Here is a 7,475-nt window from a genome sequence, read left to right on the forward strand (position 1 = left end):
CCCTTCTTTGCTTAGAAATGGGTTTCCATCAAAGCTCTTGATATTCATGCAAGTGGTTCTCCTTTCTCCAAATGTCTCTTTAATTTTCCTGTAAGCAGTATCTGTCTTACCCCTAGTGGGATAAGCCTCTACATCCTTACATTTGTACTCTAGCCATCCCTGCTTAGCCATTTTGCACTTCCTGTCAATCTCATTTTTTGAGAAGTTTGTATTCCTTTTTGCCTGCTTCTTTTACTGCATTTTTATATTCTCTCCTTTCATAAATTAAATTCAATATTTCTTCTGTTACCGAAGGGTTTCTACTAGCCCTCTTCTTTTTACCTATTTGATCCTCTGCTGCCTTCACTACTTCATCCCTCAAAGCTACCCATTCTTCTTCTACTGTATTTCTTTCCCTCATTACTGTCAATTGTTCCCTTATGCTCTCCCTGAAACTCTGTACAACCTCTGGTTCGTTCAGTTTATCCAGGTCCCATCTCCTTAAATTCCCACCTTTTTGCAGTTTCTTCAGTTTTAATCTACATTTCATAACCAATAGATTGTGGTGAGATTCCACATCTTCCCCTGGAAATGTCTTATAATTTAAAACCTGGTTCCTAAATCTCTGTCTTACCATTATATAATCTATCTGATACCTTTTAGAATCTCCAGGATTATTTCATGTATAAAACCTTCTTTCATGATTCTTGAACCAGGTGTTAGCTATGATTAAGTTATGCTCTGTGCAAAATTCTATCAGGCGGCTTCCTCTTTCATTTCTTAGCCCCAATCCATATTCACCTTCTATGTTTCCTTCTCTCCCTTTTCATACTGACGAATTCCAGTCACCCATGACTATTAAATTTTTGTCTCCCTTCACTACCCGAATAATTTCTTTTATCACATCATACATTTCATCAATTTCTTCATCATCTGCATAGCTAGTTGGCATATAAACTTGTACTACTGTAGTATGCATGGGCTTTGTATCTATCTTGGCCACAATAATGCATTCACAATGCTGTTTGTAGTAGCTTACCTGTACTTCTATTTTTTTTTTTCATTATTAAACCTACACCTGCATTACCCTTATTTGATTTTGTATTTATAACCGTGTATTCACCTGACCAAAAGTCTTGTTCCTCCTTCCACCGAACTTCACTAATTCCCACTATATCTAACTTTAACCTATACATTTCCCTTTTTAAATTTTCTAACCTACCTGCTTGATTAAGGGATCTGACATTCCACGCTCCGGTCCGTAGAACGCCAGTTTTATTTCTCCTGATAATGACGTCCTCTTGAGTAGTCCCCGCCCGGAGATCCGAATGGGGGACTATTTTATCTCCAGAATATTTTACCCAAGGGGACGCCATCATCATTTAATCATACAGTAAATCTGCATGCCCTCGGGAAAAATTACGGCTGTAGTTTCCCCTTGCTTTCAGCTGTTCGCAGTACCAGAACAGCAAGGCCATTTTGGTTCGTGTTACAAGGCCAGATTAGTCAATCATCCAGACTGTTGCCCCTGCAACTACTGAAAAGGCTGCTGCCCCTCTTCAGGAACCACACGTTTGTCTGGCCTCTCAACCCCTCTGTTGTGGTTGCACCTACAGTACGGCTATCTGTATCATTGAGGCACGCAAGCCTCCCCACCAACGGCAAGGTCCATGGTTCCCTGTACCTGTCTTAATTCCTTTTGCAGATCAGACAACTGCTGCCAAACTGACAGATCTTTGTCAAAAATTTGCTTAAGCTGTTTAAATTCATGAATCTGTTCAGATTTTGCAACTTCCTTCCTTGCAAAGTATTCATTAACTGACCGTTGCACTGCTTGCAAAAACTCTTCACTAATGCATTTATTATTCTGCTTCCTTTGTTTTCTATCCATTTGGAATAATTACTGCTAAAGATACGCAATCGCCAATCGAACTGTAACTTTAAACAATTTGCCTGTTCATTAGTGGAATGCTCTACTTTAGACTGAAGTGTATGTTCATTATCATTGAGTGTGGTATTTCTCCAGTGAACTTATTTATATTAGTTGACAAAGTTAGACAAACATTTACATCTAAGGAAATGTTACTAAGCTGTGACTGCAAATCCAATACAGTCAATGAAAGCTCTAAAATTTGTGTAGTGATATTTTTGTCATTTCATCAAAATTTGCTGTCATTTCATCTTTAGTACACTGAGTGGTCATATTAGATAATATTTATTACAATATTTGATGAATATTAAATTCCCTAGAATCTTGCACGAGTGGGAATACAAGATCAGCTGAAGGTGGAATGATTACATTTGCAATCTGTTCCTTATTGGTACTGCATTGCATATCTGACTGATATGTGTCGCTTTCAGATAGTGTATTGGCTTCACAGCAGCAGCACTAATATCCTCCCTGTTTCTACTTCATGACTTTCTTCGTCAGAAGATATGTTACCAGAATTTGTTTGCGCCATTGTTTTCTTACTTATTTTGATCATGGTACTGAGAGATGAATAAATTGCAATAAAGTGTTTTTTGCAATAAATAATATTAATTGATAATGGAAAATATTAACATTGGTGCTAAATGACCACAATCTGGCTGCATCTGCTTCAATAATGAAATGTGCCATTACGTGTGAGATGTAACAAAATTGTCCCTCTTGGACCAGCTAAACAGTGTATCGTTAGATTTAACAATGAAAACAATCAATTTTTGTCAAAATAATGTAATAGGAATTCCACCCTGACCTGCGGTTCTGAACGACTTTCCCAAAATCTACCCCTTTCCCTAGACCTCTTCAGTCCTTTTCCTTCACCCCTGTTCCTTCCCCTTCAATATTTCTGCCTGAAGAAGGAGCCACTAGTTCTGAAAGCTTGCCTAATTACAACCCTCTTCCATGTATGTGTCTTGCCACCACTTCGTGAGTAGATTTTTTATCTATCCAATTACATTGTGTTGTTAGGTTTGTTACTGATAACTGTATTGTGTTGTATAACAGTATGTGACCAACTAAGATAGAAAAATAATCCACTGCTGAGACGTTTAAATCAAATGCGTGAAATCATAGACTAGCACTCGCTACTTCAAGCAGTAAAACACAATAATGAATTCTCTCTTACCTTAGATATTTTCTTTTTGATTCAGCTTGCTAATTTTTCATTTACATGTTTCTTTGCCTTTTCTTTTTTTGATTGATTCCACTCAGTTTTAGTTTCCATTTCATCTGTGTGTTGAGTGTAGAGAGGTTATGAGAAAACATAAAGTTATTGGGATTTACCATCCACCAAGGCTGATGTAGTTAGCTTCATAGACATATTTAGTAGAGTAGAGGGACATTGTGGTCCCAGTGACCTAACTATACTTGGTGATCTGAATATTGAGGCAAAATCTTCCAGTTTGTGTAATATGAGGTTAATAGATACTCTTAACTCATATAATCTCATAAATGTAGTAAATAGTGATACCAGGGTAACAAAGTCCATATCTAGCAGAACTGACTATGTTATACTATGTAAACATATTAAAGACAGTGTTAGGTGCTGGAATATGGATTTTCACTACTCTGACCACAAATGCCAGCTTGTAGAGTATGTAAACACAAGCATCCCAAAAATGACAAAAGTTATCGAAAATAAAAGAATCCTAAAAGAGGGTAACATCCTTGCCTTAAGAAATAAATTAGCTATAGAGGACTGGGATCTGGTTTACCAGACTGAAGGATCTGAAAACAAATGGGCCAAATTCTATGATACTATGCTAAGACACTTTGACAGATGCTGCCCTGTTAAGAAAATACAAAGAGTGTTCACCCATAACCAAAGTGCAAAAACCAACAGACTGATACTTCCAGCAAATATGATAAAACTCAGGCAAAACATCCAGGACCTGGATGTGTTACACAAGTCAACAAACCTGCAGGTTTTTAAGGCCAAGTACAACGAAGCCAAGAAAATCTTTAAGAAAGAGCTTTCAAATCTAAGAAAACAGATATACAGCAGTGAAATAGCTCAATCAGACAATATAGCCAAGACCTCATGGAGAATAGTAAATCAATTTCGCAAAGCCACACCGAAGCCAGAAACTGAAATTTTAATTATAAGACATGAAGGAAACACAATTAAAGATCCTAATAAAGTCTGCAATGTTTTCAATAAATACTTTATATCTGCAGCTGTTAGTCCAATTAATAACACAGTTGTGAGTAATGGGGTAAAGCTCTGCCCCTTTGAAGAGCCATCTTTTGAATTCAAACAAGTAAGTGAAAAAGAAATAGGCAGGATAATAAATAACCTAAAGAATAAGTTATCTGGATGGGATGGTTTGAGTAGTATCGTGATTAAAAAATGTAATAAGGAATTAGTTAAAATAATCACCCACCTGGTAAACTGCAGTATCAGAGAACATACATTTCCAAATGTATTGAAATGGAGCACAGTTAAACCAGTGCATAAAAAAGGATCCAAGGAAGAGGTTTCAAATTTCAGGCCCATATCATTAATACCTGTCTTCAGCAAAGTATTTGAAGCTGTGCTGCTGACACAACTTAGTGACTATTTCTTGAAAAATAAGTTCCTAACAGAGACACAACACGGATTGCGAAAAGATCACAGAAATTACGGAATTTCTTCACAAAATGTATGGTGCCCTTGATCAAGGAATGCAAACAGCTGGCATATTTCTAGACCTTACTAAAGCCTTTGACTCGGTAAACCATGAGTTACTTTTAAGTAAACTTGAGTCATACAATGTAAATGCTGCATCCATGCAATTGCTGGCTACATATTTATTTAACCGCATCCAGTGTACAATGCTGACTTACAAAATCAATAATCAGATCACTAATTTCCAGTCCAAATATGAGACAGTCACACAAGGTGTACCCCAGGGCTCAATTTTGGGCCCTTTCCTTTTCCTAGTGTACAGAAATGATGTAGAGCAACCTTTCAACTCCCAATTGGTAACCTATGCAGACGATACCTCACTGTTATTTCTTGGTAAACAAAATGATGAGTTAATGTTGGTAGCCACTGAGGGACTACAGCAAATAACTACTTATTTCCAAGATCAAGGTTTGAAAGTTAATATCAGTAAATCTCAGTTATTGCCATTTAAACTTACAAACTCACACCAAACCTCTATCAGTAATATAGGTGGAATTGAAGTAGTGGACATAGAAGGCTGCAGATTTCTAGGTATTCACCTAGATGAAAATCTAAGATGGGTAAACCATATCAAATTTTTATGCAATAAAATCAGCAGTTCATTACATCTAATCAGCCAGTTATCAAAAGCAGTTCCACATCAGACATTAAAAACAATTTATTATGGAACCATTTTTCCACAGATTAATTACGGGATAGAGATATGGGGTTGTGCTGCCGACATACATATGAACAGAATATTAACCCTACAGAAAAGAGCAATCAGAATTATCCATGGATTAGGGTATAGAGATTCATGCAGGGAAATATTTGTTCATCATAAATACCCCACAGTCTACTCACTGTATCTTTACAAATTAATTATATTTTTTGTGACACATCAAAACAAAGAAACAAAGTGCTCTGATATGCATGCCTATAATACAAGAAATAAAGACTGCTACTACAGACAAAGAACAAAATTAAAAACAACAGACCGTAGTCCATGCATTAGTGGTCAAATATGGTACAACAGATTACCGAGCTCTATAAGGTGCCACAAAGGGAACTTATTCAAAGTGAAACTGAAACATTTCTTGATTGACAAGTGTTTATACTCTTTAAGTGAATATTAATATTAAACTAAAATAAATTATATATATTCCTAGTGTACAGAAATGATATAGAGCAACCTTTCAAACTAAACTTGTAAAAAAAAGACAAAGCATTAAAACAATCAAAACAATTACAATTTTATACAGTATACATTATTTAATAATTGTCCTGTCATGGTTGCCAGTGTGAGTTGGCTTACATCTCTGCTCACTAAATAAGTGCTGTAGCAGTTTATTAATGCATATATTTAGTATCTAAAACAGCCTTGATCACAAATTATTTATTCCGATCACCGGTTTTGATCACAACTGTGGAAATGGAACAGCACAAGCTGTTATATTGAATGGACCTATATTCTTTCTAGAATGCAGGGTTAATTTCACCTTGGATGTCGCAACTGGAAATTCAGGTACTGGATGGTTTACTCTTGCCATTGTTCGTTGTGAAAACGCCTCACTTCCTGGACTGGAATCTTTCGCCACTTGGGATGTCATCGCCTACAAGACCTGGCATTGTGGAATAGATCCTAAGACCCAAAGTAGACCTAGTTATGTATGTAGTAATATGCCATTTACATTGTATACACATTATTGTAGAAAAGGAAGGGAAAATTGTGGTACACCAAAGAACTGGAGAATCAAAAAAATAAGCTACTGCTGTTGAAGCACCTTGCCAAAGTAAACAATTCTAATGAAATTAAGGATCTTGAAAAAACCACTAAGAATCTGTATAAGAAAGTGTTACAATTGGCGAAACAAAGATACAACACAAATCTCATAAAAAATAGTAAAAACCAATGCAAAACAGCGTGGTCAGTAATTAATACTGTTACAGGTGAAGTCAGAAACTTTGACAAGATAGTCCCAATACCAGAAGATACATTCAATAAATATTTTGTAAGCTGTGCTGATGATATCAAGAAGTTGATCAGCAAACCCAATGTAACATGTATAGATTATCTTAGGAGTGCAAACCTAAGTCATAATAGGGTCAGATCATCATTGAAACACTTTAAAGAGGTACATCAACATGAAGTTCTTAAAATAGTCAAAGAAATGAAAAATTCATACAGTACAGATATTTTTAATATGTCAAACAATCTATTGAAAGAAATCATGCATTACGTTGCAGCACCATTAACAAATTCTATAAACCTGTGTCTCATAGAAGGGGTTTTTCCTGATCCTCTCAAACTATCCAAGGTAACTCCAGTCTTTAAGAAGGGTATCAAATCAGATCCTACAAACTACAGACCAATTTCACTAATTCCAGTACTAGGAAAAGTCTTCGAAGGCATAATATATCAGCAGATGTATGAGTACCTAGAACTAAATGGTATGTTAAGTGCATCACAGTTTGGTTACAGAAAAGGAAGGTCAGCTATATATGCCATAGAGCTCTTAGTCAGAGACATTTTAGCAGCATTCGAGGACCATGCTCACACACAGGTAACCTTATGTGATCTGAGCAAAGCTTTTCACTGTGTTGACCACTCACTTTTGCTCTCTAAACTTGTGTACTATAGAATACGTGATAAAAGTTTAAAACTCATCAAATCATACCTCAATAAAAGGAAACAGGTGGTGAGTTCAGGAAGTCATCTGGCAAACTCACTCGAGGCTCAACACGGAGTGCTACAGGGATCTAAATTGGGACCACTTCTTTTCCTTGTACACATAAATGACTTACCAGGAAATATAGATGTAAAGACATATGTGTATGCAGATGATACAACTTTTCTATCTGTAA

This window comes from Schistocerca piceifrons, chromosome 5 (genome assembly GCF_021461385.2).
Source record: "Schistocerca piceifrons isolate TAMUIC-IGC-003096 chromosome 5, iqSchPice1.1, whole genome shotgun sequence".
Taxonomy (NCBI): domain Eukaryota; kingdom Metazoa; phylum Arthropoda; class Insecta; order Orthoptera; family Acrididae; genus Schistocerca; species Schistocerca piceifrons.